Here is a 19,956-nt window from a genome sequence, read left to right on the forward strand (position 1 = left end):
ATGTAACATGGCAAAATCTGCCCTTAATGACGGGTCGCCACTGCTAACGATGTGTTCCTCTGATCAAACATTACAACAAAATAAATGGGCATGTGCCCTGAATCCCCAGTTTTGGGAATTTTATTCTCCCTGACTGAGGGATGGGAATGTGGCTTGATTGTTAGTTCTCAACGATGGTATTATTAGTTCAATATCTGTCACGTCCTGACCTTAGTTCCTTATTTATGTCTCTGTTTTAGTTTGGTTAGGGCGTGAGTTGGGGTGGGCATTCTATGTTTTGTAGTCTGTGTTTGGCCTGGTATTGTTCCCAATCAGAGGCAGCTGGCAATCGTTGTCTGATTGTGAACCATACTTAGGCAGCCTGTTTTCCCACTATGGGTGTGGGTAGTTATTTTCTGTTTAGTGTTTCGTCATCACCTTACAGGACTGTTCGTTTGTCGTTTTTGTTGTTTTGTTCAGTGTTAAGTTGTTTTATTAAAATAATGGACACTTACCACGCTGCGCATTGGTCCTCCTCTCTTTCTCCAGACGACAACCGTTACAATGTCTTTCCTGCATGCTTTCTATCTGGTTTTAGCCGTTTAAGGCATGATTTCCCAAAGTCGGTTCTGGGGACACACCTGATTCAAATAATAAAAGCTTGATGAGCCACCCTTTGCCTTGATGACAGCTTTGTACACACTTGTCATTTTCTCAACCAGGTTCACCTGGAATGCATTTACAACAGTCTTGAAGGAGTTCCCACGTATGCTTTTCCTTCACTCATCCCAAACCAACTCAATTGGGTTGATGTTGGGTGATTGTGGAGGCCAGGTCATCTGATGCAGCACTCCATCACTCTCCTTTTGGTCAAATAGTCCTTACTCATCCTGGAGGTGTGTTTTAGGTCATTGTCCTGTTGAAAAACAAATTATAGTCCCACTGAGCGCAAGCCAGATGGGATATCGCTGCAGAATGCTGTGGTAACTATACTGGTTAAGTGTGCCTTGAATTCTAAATAAATCACTGACAGTGTCACCAGCAAAGCACCCTCACACCATCACCTTCTCCTCCATGCTTCACGATGGGAACCACACATGGGGAGATCATCCGTTTACCTACTCTGCGTCTCACAAATACACGGCGGTTTGAACCAAAAATCTAAAATTTGGACTCATCAGACCAAAGGACCGATTTTCACCTGTCTAATGTCCATTGCTCGTGTTTCTTGGCCCAAGAAAGTATCTTCTTCTTATTGGTGTCCTTTAGTAGTGGTTTCTTTGCAGCAACTTGACCATGAAGGCCTGATTCACACAGTCTCCTCTGAACAGTTGACATTGAATTGTGTCTGTTACTTGAACCCCGTGAGGTGCAGTCTGAGGTATTTTTTTGCTGATTTCTGAGGCTGGTAATGAACTCATCCTCTGCAGCAGAGGTAACTCTGGGTCTTCTTTTCCTGTGGCGGTCCTCATGAGACAGTTTCACCATAGAGCTTGATGGTTTTTGTGACTGCACTTGAAGAAACTTTCAAATTTCTTGAAATGTTCCATATTGACTTACCTTCATGTCTTCAAGTAATTATGTACTGTCATTTATCTTTGCTTATTTGAGCTGTTCTTGCCTTAATATGGACTTGGTCTTTTACCAAATAGGGCAATCTTCTGTATTCCACCCAGACCTTGTCACAACACAACTGATTGGCTCAAATGCATTAAGAAGGAAAGAAATTCCAAATTGGTCCTTTTAACAGGGCACACGTTAATTGAAATGCATGTCATGAAACTGGTTGAGAGAATGCCAAGAGTGTGCAAAGCTGTCATCAAGGCAAAGGGTGGCTTTTTAAATGTAACCTTAATTTAACTGGGTAAGTCAGTTAAGAACACATTCTTATTTACAATGATGGCCTACTACAGACGATGCTGGGACAATTATGTACTGCCCTATGGGACTCCCAATCACAGCCCGATGTGATGCAGCCTGGATTCAAACCAGGAACTATTGCGCTGGGATGCAGTGCCTTAGACCACTGCATCCCACTCAGGAGCTCAGGAGTCTAACACTTTTTTGGTTACTACATGATTCCATATGTGTTATTTCATAGTTTTGATGTCTTCACTATTATTCTACATTGTAGAAAATAGTTTTAAAAAATAAAGAAAAACCCATGAATGAGTTGGTGTGTCCAAACTTTTGACTGATACTCTGTCTCCTTCCTAGTCTGACTACGGTTGGGTACACAACAGCCCCAAGTTTCTGTGCAAAGCTCCTCCCACCACTAAAGGAACCTCCAGCATGAGCACCATTTTGGAGGCACTACCAGACGTTGGCTCAACTGCCAGTGACATGGCTTTCGAATGGTCGCTCAACAAGAAACACTCAGACTTTATCCCCAATGATTTACATATACATTTAGTCATTCCGCAGACGGTCTTATCCAGAGCGACTTACAGGTAGTGCATTCATCTTAAGGTAGCTGGGTGAGATGACCACCAGTTTTAATATTAAAGTGGAATAATGTTGTCTTCCTCAGATTCTCCTTGGTACATACCTAAATTAATACTTTGAGACGGCCCCCAAGTAGATGATGAAGTACTTGCAGGCAGTTGTCCTTCCCCAGCCAGTCAATCATGGAGGGGAAGACCAAGCTTCCACTGCCCTATAACTACCTGAACCCTGCTGAGATGGAGAATAGTGTGACCATATGAGATCTACGGTTCCACAGAGAATGTTTATCACAATGTACCCAGGTTGCACCCAGAGCTATGCAATTAATAATAGTAGTAATAATAATAGCAATAATAGTAGTAATAATAGTAGTAATAATAGTAATAATAATAATAGTAATACTAATAATAGTAGAAGTTGTAATAACAATAATGACCTTTTTGGAGAGATAAGGAATCTAAAATGACACAATTTTGCCATCTTGCCATGGCTTCAGTAATACCAATGACCATGTTTTCTTGCCCTTCCTCTTATGCTGAAATGAAGGAGAGAAGTAGAAGGTTCTCAACCAAAGTGAGACGAGGTGCAACCAAAAACTTATGACTGTTTTTTTATGACACACACTTCTGCAAATTTTGTCTGATTCAATGACCACAATAAGCAGTGTCTATCCTCAGTAATTGTTTTATTAAATGTATGTAAAGTTGTCTCCGGTTGGAGCAGCATAAAATCTGTATTTTAATGGAAAATAAATTCGATAAAGCAATCAATGAAGCTTTATTGTTATGAGAAAATAAGAAAAAACAGACAACATCCACAGAAAGAGCTGGATGAAAACAAGAAAGGCATATGGCTCTGATAAAAAGTAATGGACTATATAGTTTGGGAAACAGCCATAAATCTACATCATTTTGATAGTAACCCCATAATGTACTGTACATGGGCAGATAAAAAAATGTATACTCTAGGAATTATACAGAAGATGGGAAGGATGTGAATGTGGCTTGATATTGATAATACGCAGGAGTGAAAATGCAAGACGGTGAAAAGAGATGTTATCGTAGGCTGTGTGTGACTGAGAGAGAAAGAGAAAGGACACCCCTCTTAGCCCAGCCAGAGACAGAAAACACTATCCTCCTTTTGTCCGAGATAGGAGGACTAGACTAGACAGGGGGTGGATGCTTAAACGTTCCACCTCTTTGAACAACCAAGTATTTCTCGATGCTTAGAACATGTGCGCGTTACGCAGCATCTGAAAATGAACAATGCGTTTATGAGATTCACTAAATAAAGGATTTAAAATACCGAAACCTCAGATTTATGAAGGAGTTTAATAACAAATAACAATGAATAACTCTGTGCAGAACCAAACTGTTGCGAACTGGAGAACGGAATCGGTTATCATTTCTCTGGTCTTCTCGCTCATCTTCTTCGTCGGTACCTTGGGGAACGGATTGGTCCTCACTGTCCTCCTCTGGAACGGACAGATGAACACCAAAACAACAAACCTATTTATTCTGAACCTCGGCGTGGCAGACGTGTGCTTTATAGTGTTCTGCGTACCTTTTCAAGCCACTATCTACACTATGGATGAATGGGTATTTGGACCGGTCTTGTGCAAAGTCGTACACTTTATCATCTACCTTACCATGTATGCCAGCATCTTTACGCTCACCGCTGTGTCGTTGGACAGGTGCGTTTCACTTACCGTTAACAACTGTTTTTTATATATATTTATATATATATTTTCAGCAAAAATGTATATTGACAATATAACAATAAAATCATTAAACTCCAACTATATATATATATATATATAGTTGAAATGGGTCATGATAGTTTAAATGGGTCGTATGTTGTGAAAGATAACATTTTAAGTAGTTTAATGATTTTATTGTTATATTGTCAATATACATTTTTGCAGAAAAATACTTGTTCATTGCGGAAGATCAGTCTTGTTACCCCATGTATATACAGTACTGTAATGGTATGAAGATGGTCTATAGGCAAATAGCCTAAAGAGGGAAAGTGAGAAAGGGTGAATGTTAGTCATTCTAGATCATTTTGTTCAGGGACACTCTCCGACATAACTCTCCGGCACAACTCCGATAGAACATATACAATTTGCCGAAATGCAACGTCTTCCACGTAGTCAAAAGTTTGGAAACACCGACTCATTCAAGGGTTTTTCTTTATTTTACTATTTTCTACATTGTAGAATTACAGTGAAGACATCAAAACTATGAAATAACACATATGGAATCATGTAGTAACCAAAAAAGTGTTCAACAAATCAAAATACACTACCGTGTAAAATAACATCAAATTGGTCAGAAATACAGTGTAGACATTGTTAATTTTGTAAATGACTATTGTAGCTGGAAACGGGTGTTTTTTATTGAATATCTATATAGGTGCGCAGAGGCCCATTATCAGCAACCATCACACCTGTGTTCCAATGGCACGTTGTGTTAGCTAATCGAAGTTTGGCATTTTTAAAGGCTAATTGATCATTAGAAAATCCTTTTGCAATTATGTTAGCACAGCTGAAAACTGTTGTCCTGATTAAAGAAGCAATAAATGGGCCTTCTTTAGGCTGGTTGGGTATCTGGAGCATCAGCATTTGTGGGTAATATTACAGGCTCAAAATGGCTAAAAACAAAGAACTCTCTTATGAAACTCGTCAGCCTATTCTTGTTCTGAGAAATGAAAGCTATTACATGTGAGAAATTGCCAAGAAACTGAAGATCTCGTACAATGCTGTGTACTACTCCTTGAACAGAACTAACACATTGTGCCATTGGAACACAGGAGTGATAATTGCTGATAATGGGCCTCTGTACGCCTATGTAGATATCCCATTAAAAATAGCAGTTTCCTGCTACAATAGTCATTTACAACATTATCAAAGTCTAAACTGTATTTCTGATCAATTTGATGTTATTTTAATAGACAAAAAATGTGATTTTCTTTCAAAAACAAGGACATTTCTATGTGACCCCAAACTTTTGAACGGTAGTGTATATTTTATATTCTAGATTCTTCAAAGTAGCCACCCTTTGCCTTGATGACAGCTTTGCAAAAACTTTGCATTCTCTCAACCAGCTTAACCTGGAATGCTTTTCCAACAGTGTTGAAAGAGTTCTCACATATGCTGAGCACTTGTTGGCTGCTTTTCCTTCACTATGCGGTCCAACTCCTCCCAAACCATGGGTTGAGGTCGGGTGATTGTGGAGGCCAAGTCATCTGATGCAGCACTCCATCAATCTCCTTCTTGGTCAAATAGCCCTTACACAGCCTGGAGATGTTATTGTCCTGTTGACAAATAAATGATTGTCCCACCAAACGCAAAACAGATGGGCATATCGCTGCAGAATGCTGTGGTAGCCATGCTGGTTAAGTGTGCCTTTGAATTCTAAGTACATCACTGACAATGTCACCAGAAAAGCACCCCCACACCACAAAACCTCCTCCTCCATGCTTCACGGTGGGAACCACACATGGGGAGATCATCCGTTCACCTACTCTGCGTCTCACAAAGACACAGCGTTTTGAACCAAAAATCTAAAATTTGGACTCATCAGACCGAAGGACAGATTTACACATGTCTAATGTCTATTGCTTGTGCTTCTTGGCCCAGCAAGTCTCTTCTTAGTATTGGTGTCCTTTGGTAGTGGTTTCTTTGAAGCAATTCGACCATGAAGGCCTGATTCACGCGGTCCCCTCTGAACAGTTGATGTTGAGATGTGTCTGTTACTTTAACTCTGTGAAGCATTTATTTGGGCTGCAATTTCTGAGGCTTGTAACTCTAAGTAACTTATCAGAGGTAACTCTGGGTCTTCCTTTCCTGTGGTGGTCCTCATGAGAGCCAGTTTCATCATAGAGCTTATGGTTTTTGCGACTGCACTTAAAGAATCTTTCAAAGTTCTTAATGTTCCGTATTGCCTGACCTTCATGTCTCTTAAGGATCTGACCCCCTTTTTTTTTGCCTAAATGTCATACCCATATCTAATTGCCTGTTGCTCAGGACTTGAAGCAAGGATATGCATATTCTGATACCATTTGAAAGGAAACACTTTGAAGTTTGTGGAAATGTGAAATTAATGAGAATATGAAACATTAGGTCTGGTAAAAGATATACAAACAAAAAAACATGTTTTCAAAAAACAATTGTTCCGTCATCTTTGAAATGCAAGAGAAAGGCCATCATAAAATTTTAGGCGCAATTTAGATTTTGGCCACTTGGTTTTAGATTAACTGTCTTCAAAGTAATGACTCGGGACGTCGGGTTTGATATGAAAGCTTCTTTTAGTAATAATACTTGTTCACATTACAATTAACAACTTTAGATTGTACAGAGCAATGCAAACAAGATGCTAGTGAAAAAGTCAGCTTAATTAAGTAATGATGGACTGTCATTTCGCTTTCCTTATTTGAGCTGTTCTTGCCATAATATGGACTTGATCTTTAACCAGATAGGGCTATCTTCTGTATACAACCCTTACCTAATCACTACACAAACAATTGGCTCTAATGCATTAAGAAGGAATGAAATTCCACAAATTATTTTTTTTATTGAAATGCATTTCAGGTGACTACCTCATGAAGCTGGTTGAGAGAATGCCAAGAGTGTGCAAAGCTGTCATCGAGGCAAAGTATGGCTACTTTGAAGAATCTCAAATATAAAATATATTTTGATTTGTTTAACACTTTTTTTGGTTACTACATGATTCCATATGTGTTATTTCATAGTTTTGATGTCTTCACTATTATTCTACAATGTAGAAAATAGTGAAAATAAAGAAAAACCCTTGAATGAGTAAGTGTGGTACTGTATATCACTGCATTGGTTACAACCTGACCATTAGGAAACTTCAAGCATCAGTTGTTCTGGACGGCTGTCTGATAACGCTCTCGGTAGCTGATGTGCGCAAGACCTTTAAACAGGTCAACGTTCACAAAGCCGCAGGGCCAGGCGGATTACCAGGACGTGTACTCCAAGCATGCGCGGATCAACTGGCAAGTGTCTTCACTGACATTTTCAATCTCTCCCTGACCAAGTCTGTAATACCTGCATGTCTCTTGCAGACCACCAAGGAAGCGAAGGTAACCTGCCTAAATTATTATCGCCCCGTAGCACTCATGTCGGTAGCCATGAAGTGCTTTGAAAGGCTGGTCATGGCTCACATCAACAGCATCCTCCCGGATACCCTAGACCCACACTGCCCTCTCCCACCTAGACAAAAGGAACACCTATGAAAGAATGCTGTTCAAAAAACATCACAGTGCCCACATACCTCATCTCTAAGCAAAGGGCCCTGGGACTAAACACCTCCCTCTGCTACTGGATCCTGGACTTATTGATGGGCCACCCCCAGGTGGTAAGGGTAAGCAACAACATGTCTGCTACGCTGATCATCAACACTGGGGCCCCTCAGCCGTGTGTGCTTAGTCCCCTCTTGTACTCCCTGTTCACCCACTACTGCATGGCCAAACACGACTCCAACACCATCATTAAGTATGATGACACAACAGTGATATGCCTGATCACTGACAACGATGAGACAGCCTATTGGGAGGAGGTCGAAGACCTGGCAGTGTGGTGCCAGAACAACAACCTCTCCCTCAATGTGAGCAAGACAAAGGAGCTGATGGTGGACTACAGGAAAATACGGGCCGAACAAGCCCCCATTAATATCGAAGGGGCTGTAGTGGAGCAGGTCGAGAGAGGTTGAGATCTTCAAGTTTGTTGGTGTCCACATCACCAATGAACTACCATGGTCCAAACACACCAGACAGTAGTGACGAGGGCATGACAAAATCTTTTCCCCCTCAGGAGACTGAAAATATGTGGCATGGGTCCCCAGTTTCTCAAAACGTTGTACAGCTGCAGGTGACAAGTAAAGTTTGCTTTGATTAGATGAGCCTCAAATCAGCAATTTTTTGTTAACCAAATTCAATACTCTCTCGTTGATCTCCATACAAAAATACCGCACTTCGTGGTCTTGTTTTTGTGGACAGATTTCAGGCAGAGTAAACCCTCTCGCTTAGTTTCTTCCTCTCTAATACAGTCTAACGTCAGTGTTTAGGGTACAATCAGGGCAGGGCAAAGACCTTCTGAGGGGCAGGTGCTCAAAGTGAAAAGAAATAGGGATTGTGTGACATCACAAAATCTCAAATTTGAATACACCAATGGTAACACCTTATTCTTATTGGGGCGGCCGGTAGCCTAGTGGTTACAGCATTGGGCCAGTAACCAAAAGATTGCTAGATTGAATCCCTGAGCTGACAAGGTAAAAATATGTTGTTCTGCCCCTGAACAAGGCAATTAACCCACTGTTCCTAGGCTGTCATTTTAAATAAGAATTTGTTCTTAACTGACTTGCCTAGTTTAATAAAGGTAAAAAAATCTTATCTAATTAAAATATATACCACAGAAGTCTTATTCAGAGGGGTGTGGTTTACATAACTAGGTAGTGTCAAAACTGCAGCGTGTCAGCAAATATCATTTGAGATTTAAGGCAAAGATACTTATAGATTTCTGCTTTCATTTGTGTCTGGTGCTAGCTAGTAATTGGGCAGATTCAATTATGCTGACCCGAGGGAAACCGGGCAAAGGCCTGTTAATGTGATCTGGTAAAAACGTGGAGGGAGAAGCATGAGTGCCCTTCTCAAATCATGACAGTAATCTATACAGAGTCATTTTTGTCAACAAGGCAGCAGGGTGCATCATTCAGAAACATACATCTCTTTTCCATAATATCTATTTTTAAATGTTCTCACTTGTTTTCATTGGGATGGCAGATAAAGCTCAAAAGCAATCCCTGTTGCATGTGAAAACACAGAACCCCGCTAACTAGCTAGCCATTTCACATCGGTTACATCCGCAAATTTGCTTGAGATAATATCACTACAACACTGCTCACTGAGTCCATGGTTTCAGTTTCTTTCCATTTGTCAAATGGCAGATGCACAGAGCAGAATTTGGCTGCTGGAATTAATTTGTGTGTGGACGAACCTGCACAGGGCAATCAGATGAAAACATTGTGACTGGTTGTTTTTATGCCACATTAAAAGGTAATACATTTTTCTTAAGTTAATTGACATGTGTTCTACTAGGCCTACACATCTTATGAAATTAAAAGGGATTTTATATGTAATTCTAAGATTAGGTCCATAGTGCACACAAGCACACAAAAAAACAGTGGTTCTCAATAGTAACAAATAGGGGTTATTTGGCTTGTAACCATAGCATAAACCTTTTTGTTGTTATACCTTTTTTGAAGGTTCTACAAATAACCATGCACATAATGTTTTAAAAGGAATCTGTATGGTGCTATAAAGAGAATTTTTCGAAGGTTTGCCTCATGCAAGGCTATGCGAAGTTGCTGGATATTGGTGGGAACTGGAACACACTGTCGTACACGTCGATCCAGAGCATCCCAAGCATGCTTAATGGCTGAAATGTCATGCAGGCCATGGAAGAATGGGACATTTTCAGCTTCCAAGAATTGTGTACAGATCCTTGCAACATAGGTCCGTGCATTATCATGCTGAAACATGAGGTGATGGCGGCGGATGAATGGCACGACAACGGGCCTTAGAGATACCATGACGAGATCCTGTGTACTGAAATTGCCATCGATAAAATGCAATTGTGTACGTTGTCCGTAGCTTATGCCTCCCAACATTGAAATCAGAAAACCACTTGGCCACACAACGCCAAACGTCTGCCCGGTACTGTTGAAACCCGGGATTCATTTGTGAAGAGCACACTTCTCCAGCGTGTCAGCAGCAATTGCAAGTGATAATTTGCCCACTGAAGTCCGTTACAACGTCGGATTGCAGTCAGGTCAAGACCCTGGGGAAGATGACGAACACACAGATGAGCTTCCGTGAGACGGTTTCTGACAGTTTGTGCATAAATTCTTCGGTTGTGCAATCCCACATGTTCATCAGCTGTCCGTGTGGCTGGTCTCAGATGATCTCGCAAGTGAAGAAGCCTGGATGGGCATGGTTTTGACTAAGTGTTTTACTACAGAGTAAAAATGACACAATCACACTCAACTCTGGTTATTAACACCAACAGGTTATTTTACAAACTGGGTGTTAATTTAACTCCTGAATAAATAAACATCTCATTCATTTTATGGAGAGTGGAGTTTTACTGTACCTTTAGTATTTTTCTTTATTTAGACAGATACATGGCATGAAAGAAGGAGATGGGAATAACATACATATGTAACATTTACAAATGTTGTCAAGTGCTTAAATGCATAGTTTGAAAGAAGATTCATGTTAGAAATGAGAGGATCGTCCAGAGCCGTGGGCATGTGGGCAACACTCCCAGCAACAAGCTAATGTGTGCTTCCCCACCGGAGACCAAGGTTCAATTGTAGGATATGTTACATAAAGGGGTTTGTTTGAATATAAAAAAATGTATGATCTTTTTTTTTAGGTGTTTCCCAATCTCATTAAATCTCACATTTTTTGTTTGTTGAGCATTGGGCTTTGTTCCACAGTGTGCCAAACAAATTGGGGAAAACTGTATAATGTAATATTGAATAATACAGTAGCCACTACTGAATGGAATAGAGTATTTAGCATTTTCGGCATTATTTAATGCTGTTCCTTTTAAACAGCTTTAACTTATCAATGATATTCACTAATTGGATGGGTTATATTTAGGACAATGTTTTACATCTTTATGATTGTATGTTTAAATTTGAAAAGCATCTTATTGTGTTATTTAATATATTTTGCATGCTAAGCTTCCTGAAACTTTTCAGAATTAAGGGGACATTTTGAGGTTTACCAGGAATATTCCCTCTTAGTTCGTGAAGGGGTTAATTGATGTCATTTATAGGGAAAGGGAATTGAATTGGAATTGAATTTGACCCCAACCCTGCTGGAGTTTTGACTTTAATTGACAGAATTTATAGGGAGAGATAGTTGCATTGGAATTTAATTTGGGGAATTGACCCCAATCCTGCAACCCTCCCCTAATTTGGACCCCCACTCCAGTAAGTTTCTAACTGTCCCTAAATTCAAAATTGCACCTTGAGAAATGTACTATTCAAACTCTCAACCGTAAGTTGAAAGCCCAACTGTTTTCCTAGAGATCGAGGCCCCAGGGCACGTGCCATGCGTCCCCCATCAGTAATCAGGCCCTAAGTGGAAGGCCCAGAGCTAAGGATAAGCTCTGGGCCAAGACAAGGAATGACAATAGTACCAAGAGAAAGAGCCTACTGAACAATGGCTAAATTAACTTCAGGGTGACAAACTCTTGAACACACACTCGCACCTGTGTGGTTGAATAAAAATAGCATTGGGCAAACTCTGACCCTAAACATTGGCGCATGTCGTAAGCATGTGGTCTCTGTAGCTGCAGACAGTCACTATAAGGTAGCAAGGCGTACACTGATTACATTCTACACATACTCTGTCATTGACTTATGAGGATAGTTGGCTGGTGTCTCCTGAAGTATCTTTCTTGGAAACTACACTTATTCAGTTTCACTTGTAAATATCTGTTACTGTCTGTAGTTATTTGTTTTGTATGTGTGATTTCAACTAGCTCTCAACTAGCTCTCACAGTCTCATATCAGAATTAGATGTTCATCCATGTTTCTTAAAAATGTCAAAGTTGTTGCAAACGTGTTTAAGGTTAAGTTTAGAAATTAACTTCACATTTTTAAGGTGAGGGTTAAGTTTAGGCATTAACTCTGAAATCTTAAGGTTTGGCATTAACTCTGAATGCTTATGGTAAGGGTTAAGGTTTGGGACAGGGTTAAAAAAAACCTCTCAAAAGCAACTTTGTATTGCTGGATTTGAACTCACAACCTTTGGAATCAGAGGCTGATGTTCCCCTCCACCATCCCTGTCCACAATGCCCTAGCAAAACTCAAATCTACTTGAAGGTAACAGCGCCCACTGTTGCCCCTAGTGGCTGGTTTCCACGTCATCTCCCGACATCCTCAGATATGGATGGACGTTGAATACTGACTTGTATCAAGGGTGACCTGGTTGGTATGTATTGTGTTGCTGCAAAATGAATTGCCTCATTGAGGACTTAAAGTTTTCAGTTTCTGAATCTGAAACACAGCACCACTGGCCTGAATGGAATTTACTGTAGAAACAAGGACCCAGAGATCATACGTTTTGACACACACATACACACTCTTAAGTGTATATAATCAAATAAGGGCTCAATTAAACCTTTATAGTGGAAGATCCTCTGTATAGGGCGATTTAAATTTAAAGTCCCACTCCAGCAATTTTTGTATTTTTCCTGTTAAAAAACTATATTCCAGGTATAAATACATATTTTGATCAAAATTGTGTTTTTAGACACAATTGCGAAATTTAAGGGTTTGGCAATTCAAGGAATTTGATGGTGCACTCTGATGTCATCGGCCTCCCCCCCTGCTTGCAGGAACAATAGAGAACCAATTGAAGACCAAAGGCCAACCCCCCTACTTGTGCCAGAGGACACCTGGACCACCTATCAGGTGATCAATTAAGTTTTAGGGAGGCTGGAGTGGGTCTTTAAAGGCAATGTTCACTAGTTTGCGGAGACTACATTCACTGTTAATGCTGCATACACTGCATATGTCCGCTCAATCAGAAATTAGCTTTACATTTAAATTGCGCAATACCGCATAACTTTTGCGATAAGGTCGGAATCATGCCCTAAACCTTTGAAGTTATGTTTGGTTTTAATTGGGACCATATTTCACATCCCATCCTGTACAGAGAGGCACAAGAGGATCTTAACTTAATGTAAGCAAATGTGGGTGTCTTTGAACTTCAGTTCTAACCCAACCATTATGCAATATGCATGCCAACCAAATGTACTCTTACTCCTGTTTTTACTTGTAGTAGGCATAGTACCTTCTGGTCTGCCTTGAGAGCTCTCACGTCACTTTGGAAGTTACTAAAGGAATACATTGTGCGAGCCAAACCAAGATGTACTCTTAAATTACCGCTGTATATACTTCTAGTAGTACCCACTGATCCGCCATGACAGCTCTCATACATGTCTCTGTACGAGACCAAGCTGTTGCCTACCTGTTGCCTGGTGTCAGGGGCCATTAAAATGATGAGCTGGGTGATCTTGTGCTGTCAGTGGAAAAAAGTGTGTTGCAGGCTCATCTGTGGTGCTTCAGCGTTGTGTAGGTGAGTGTGACAGTGTCATTGTAACAGCTTGTGCCACAGAGTCGTGTGGTGGGGTTTTCTCTATCATGGTTGCTGCATATTTAAAGTAATGTCCTCTGTTGTTCAAAATCATTGTGCACTGTATGAAAAATACCACTAATACTAATTCAAATATATCTGTTTAATATGCATTGAATAGTATCATGCTTGCAGTGTGTCGCGTTTTACACCGCATCTCAACTGTTTTGAAAATAAATGTATGTGGTTGTTCAATAACCCAGTTTGTGAATTAATATGTTTTACAGAGTTTCACAGCACAGCAGGATTAACAGGTATTTTATGAATGCAGGCATAGCAAGCATTTAATTCATGTTACATAGACCCATGACATTACTAAAAACATGTAATAGTTTAGGATACGTGAGATAGTTTATATTTTCACTAATGAATGGCTCATCAGTCCATTGGGACTTCCTTTATTTCTCTCCGTCACCATGAAGATTATCTTGAGCAAGTGTCTCTCTATACATCACATAGTGACCCTTCAATTTACAAAAAAAATTTGGGCCCAAGTTATTCAGCACAAATGCAGACAAAAATGTATGAGCCCTGCGAAATCAAATCAAATCAATTGTTACTTAAATCAAATCAAATTGCATTTGTCACACACACATCAATAGCAGATGTTAATGTGAGTGGAGCGAAATGCTTGTGCCTCTAGTTCCGACTGTGCAGTAATATCTAACAAGTAATCTAACAATTTCACGACAACTACCTTATAGACACAAGTGTAAAGGAATGAATAAGAATATGTACATAAAAATATATGGATGAGCGATGGCGGAACGGCATAGGCAAGATGCAGTAGATGGTTTAGAGTACAGTATATACATATGAGATGAGTAATGTAGGGTATGTAAACATTATATAAAGTAGCATTGTTTAAAGTGGCTAGTGATACATTTATTACATCCAATTTTTAATTATTAAAGTAGCTAGAGATTTGAGTCAGTATGTTGGCAGCAGTCACTCAATGTTAGTGATGGCTGTTAACAGTCTGATGGCCTTGAGATAGAAACTGTTTTTCAGTCTCTCGGTCCCAGCTTTGATGCACCTGTACTGACCTCGCCTTCTGCGAGCGGGGTGAACAGGCAGTGGCTCGGGTGGTTGTTTTCCTTGATTATCTTATTGGCCTTCCTGTGACATCGGGAGGTGTAGGTGTCCTGGAGGGCAGGTTGTTTGCCCCCGGTGAAGCGTTGTGCAGACCTCACTACCCTCTGGAGAGACTTACGGTTGTGGGCGGAGCATTTGCCATACCAGGCGGTGATACAGCTCGACAGGATGCTCTCGATTGTGTATCTGTAAAAGTGTTTTTGGTGACAAGCCAAATTTCCTCAGCCTCCTGAAGTTGAAGAGGCGCTGCTGCGCCTTCTTCACCAAGCTGTCTGTGTGGGTGGACCATTTCAGTTTATCCGTGATGTGTACGCCGAGGAACTTAAAACTTTCCACCTTCTTCACTACTGTCCAGTCGATGTGGATAGGGGGCTGCTCCCTCTGCTGTTTCCTGAAGTAACCTCCTTTGTTTTGTTGACATTGAGTGTGAGGTTATTTTCCTGATACCACACTCCGAGGGCCCTCGCCTCCTCCCTGTAGGCCGTCTCATCGTTGTTGCTAATCAAGCCTAACACTGTAATGTTGTCTGCAAACTTGATGATTGAGTTGGAGGCGTGCATGGCCACGCAGTCATGGGTAAACAGGGAGTACAGGAGAGAGCTGAGCATGCACCCTTGTGGGGCCCCAGTGTTGAGGATCAGCGGGGTGGAGATGTTGTTTCCTACCCTCACCACCTGGGGGCCGCCCGTCAGGAAGTCCAGGACCCAGTTGCACAGGGCAGGGTCAAGACCCAGGGTCTCAAGCTTAATGACGTGTTTGGAGGGTACTATGGTGTTAAATGCTGAGCTGTAGTCGGTGAACAGCATTCTTACATAGGTATTCCTCTTGTCCAGATGGGTTAGGGCAGTGTGCAGTGTGATTGCGATTGCATCGTCTGTGGACCTATTGGGGTGGTAAGCAAATTGGAGTGGGTCTAGGGTGTCGGGTAGGGTGGAGGTTGTATGGTCCTTGACTAGTCTCTCAAAGCACTTCATGATGACGGAAGTGAGTGCTACGGGGCGATAGTCATTTAGCCCAGTTACCTTAGCTTTCTTGGGAACAGAAACAATGGTGGCCCTCCTGAAGCATGTGGGAACAGCAGACTGGGATAAGGATTGATTGAATATGTCCATAAACACACCAGCCAGCTGGTCTGCGCATGCTCTGAGGACGTGGCCAGGGATGCCGTCTGGGCTGGCAGCCTTGCGAGGGTTAACACGTTTAAATGTTTTACTCACGTTGGCTGCAGTGAAGGAGAGCTACCAGTTTTTGGTACTGTATTGTTCTCAAAGCACGCAAAAAAGTTGTTTAGTTTGTCTGGGAGCAAGACATCGTGGTCCGCGACGGGGCTGGTTTTCTTTTTGTAATTTGTGATTGACTGTAGACCCTGCCACATACCTCTCGTGTCTGAGCCGTTGAATTGCGACTCTACTTTGTCTCTATACTGTAGCTTAGCTTGTTTGATTGCCTTGCGGAGGGAATAGCTACACTGTTTGTATTCGGTCATGTTTCCGGTTGCCTTGCCCTGATTAAAAGCAGTGGTACGCGCTTTCAGTTTTGCGCGAATGCTGCCATCAATCCACGGTTTCTGGCTGGGGAAGGTTTCAATAGTTGCTGTGGGTACAACATCACCGATGCACTTGCCAATAAACTCGCTCACCGAATCAGCGTATTCATCAATGTTATTATCCGACACTGTGGGGAACATATCCCAGTCCACGTGATCGAAGCAATCTTGAAGAATGGAATCCGATTGGTCGGACCAGCGTTGAATAGACCTGAGCACGGGCGTTTCCTGTTTAGTTTCTGTCTATAGGCTGGGAGAAACAAAATGGAGTAGTGGTCAGATTTTCCAAAAGGAGGGCGGGGGAGTGCTTTGTATGCGTCGAGGAAGTTAGAGTAACAATGATCCAGAGTTTTGCCAGCCCGGGTCGCGCATTCGATATGCTGATAACATTTAGGGAGCCTTGTTTTCAGATTAGCCTTGTTAAAATCCCCAGCTACAATAAATGCAGCCTCAGGATATGTGGTTTCCAGTTTACATAGAGTTCAATGAAGTTCTTTCAGGGCCATCGATGTGTCTCCTTGGGGGGGATATACACGACTGTGATTATAATCGAAGAGAATTCTCTCGGTAGATAATGCGGTCGGCATTTGATTGTAAGGAATTCTAGGTCAGGTGAACAAAAGGACTTGAGTTCCTGTATGTTGTTATGATCACACCACGTCTCGTTAATCATAAGTCATACACACTCGCCCTTCTTTTTACCAGAGAGATTTCTGTTTCTGTCGGCGCAATGCGTGAAGAAACCAGGTGGCTGTACCGACTCTGATAACGTATCCCGAGTGAGCCATGTTTCCGTGAAACAAAGAATGTTACAATCTCTGATGTCTCTCTGGAAGGCAACCCTTGCTCGGATTTCGTCTTCCTTGTTGTCAAGAGACTGGACATTGGCGAGTAGTATACTCGGGAGCGGTACGCGATGTGCCCATCTACGGAGCCTGACCAGAAGACCTCTCCGTCTGCCCCATCTGCGGCGCCGTTGTTTTGGGTCGCTGGGATCCGATCCATTGTCCTGGGTGGTGGAACAAACAGAGGATCCGCTTCGGGAAAGTCGTGTTCCTGGTCGTAATGTTGGTAAGTTGATGTTGCTCTTATATTCAATAGTTCCTCCCGGCTGTATGTAATAAAACTTAAGATTTCTTGGGGTAACAATGTCAGAAATAATACATAAAAAAAAAAAAAATGTTTCCTAGGAATGCAAAGCAAGGCAGCCATCTCTGTCGGCGCCGGAAGTGTCAGAGTTATGCTGAAGGTGTTCTAAAGGAGGATACTTGGCTATATATATATTTCTCCTGATGAGCTGTGTGTGAGAGAAGAAGAGTATAAACAAGAATGGGGAATCAAAAAAGGTGATATCAACCATATTGAACAGAGGCCTACAAAATACTCAGTACTGTCTATATTTATTCATATAGATAGTATATATATAAGTATTATTGATGTGTTGCTTTACTAACCCTCCCGCCTGTCTTTTAATTCAGTAAGTTATGACAAAAACAAAATCAAACATATCCTTTGACATCCTTCAAAGCGATACAAATGCCGTATTTACACAGGCAGCCCAATTCTGATCTTTTGCAACTAATTGGTCTTTTGACTAATCAGATTCAATATTTTGTCATTAATTGGGAAAAATATCAGAATTGGGCTGTCTATGTAAACGCAGCCATGGTCTCACACATATGCCGCCATAGAGTGCCTTTGGAAAGTATTCAGAGCCATTGACTTTTTCCACATTTTGTTAGGTTACAGCCTTATTCTAAAACGGATAAAAAAACATATTTAAATCCTCTGCAGTCTACACACAATACTTCAGAATGACAAAGCAAAAACAGGCTTTTAGAAAAAATTAAAACCAGATATACATTTTACATGAGTATTCAGACCCTTTGCTATGAGACCCAAACATGATTTGTTTGGACATGGACATGATTTGGAAAACACACACCTGTCTATATAAGATCTCACAGTTTACAGTGCATGTCAGAGTAAAAACAAAGCCATGAGGTCGAAGGAATTGTCCATAGAGCTCAGAGACAGGATTGTGTCGAGACACAAATCTTAGGATGGGTACCAAAACATTTAGTACTTAGTGAATACTTATGTAAATGTGTTTCAGTTTTTATTTTTTAAATATTTGCAAAACTGTCTATTAACCTGTTTTTGCTTTGTCATTATGAGGCATTGTGTGTAGATTGATGAGGGGAAAAAATATTGAATACATTTTAGAATAAGGCTGTAACATTACAAAATGTAGAAAACGTGAAGTGGTCTGAATACTTTCCGAATTAACTGTATATTAGCTCTGATCATAACATATTAATCACAATGTCAGACAGCACTGACAGACCCATAGAGATGTTATATCTCTAAGGACAAACTTTGTGGTGAAAGACCCATACGGTTCACAATGGTGCACTTTAATGTCTCCCTCCATGCAGGAATATTGGATGTAAATAAAATCATTACGCACAATTAGACTACATGGATCAGTCGCGTAAAATAATAATCCCTTTGCACAAAGACTTTGTACTCTGAACAATATAACTGCTTAGTCTTTCTCTGTGCCAATCTGATTATAGAATATGGGAGAGAAAACAGAGGACCAGAAGAATACAGAGACAAATCACTGTGACTGTACTGGAGAGAAACCTCAACTCCTGTTATGTCATACACATTGTCCTCGGCGTCCTCTGCAACAATGGAAATATGGCCTCCTTAATATGGTTATAATTAAAGGTACAATCAGCAATATTGCCCCATCCCTCTGCTTTACAGCCAACCAAGTGGCACAGCTGCCATTTGGCTGCACTGTAAAAAGTGGGACGGCACTGTTGTTCATCTAAGTGCTTTTTCTGATTAGTATGATCCAAAATTACGCTTTGGTTCATTCAACCTATTCTATTCAATTTGTCTGAAATTAAATAACGAATTTGACAGATACAGTACATTCCATTTTTTTACTGAATGAAAGCTTTTAAATTGCTTTCAATACCTCATGCACATTCACATTGCATAGCGGGGGTGCGATGTAGCTGCGGCAGCATATCAGAAGAGTTGGAGGCGTGGACTATTGGGAGCTGGATTTCAGTTTATTTTTGGCTACCAGTGACAGTGGATGTCATATTCCAGGTAATGTGGTCAGTTTTTCTTTCTGTTTTTTTTTTGCATTACCTGTTCACTGCCAGCACTGAATCTTAAATTATATCTGTGCAAGTATTGGGATATTAAAGAGGAATAGCAATAGTGACCATTAATTAGATGGTCACTATTTAGTTACAATGTTGTAACCAGTTAATGTGAAAGTCTTATGAAAATAAAGTCTTTGGAGTCATTATTTCATATTATGTAACCAATTTAGGGTTAGGGTTAGGGTTAGGGTTAAAATGTATTTAGGCCTAAATTCAAACGCTAACCGGTGATAGACACCCGCATGGCTGATGTTTTGGCCGTGTCTCATGTACTGTAGCCTCGCACGAACCATCCTGATCTTGCGAGCTTACATTCTGTTTCTCTATACAGATACAGACTGGCCACGACCATAGTCAAACCATTTGAGCCCCGCCCTCTCCCTCCACCGTATGGCCGGACTAATCAGCATCCTATGATAATCTGAGGGCGTGGTTTAGTTCATGGTGACAACGAGAAGGGCCTGTACT

The sequence above is a fragment of the Oncorhynchus mykiss genome, chromosome 23 (genome assembly GCF_057628025.1).
Source record: "Oncorhynchus mykiss isolate SJ-2025 chromosome 23, ASM5762802v1, whole genome shotgun sequence".
NCBI classification, from domain to species: domain Eukaryota; kingdom Metazoa; phylum Chordata; class Actinopteri; order Salmoniformes; family Salmonidae; genus Oncorhynchus; species Oncorhynchus mykiss.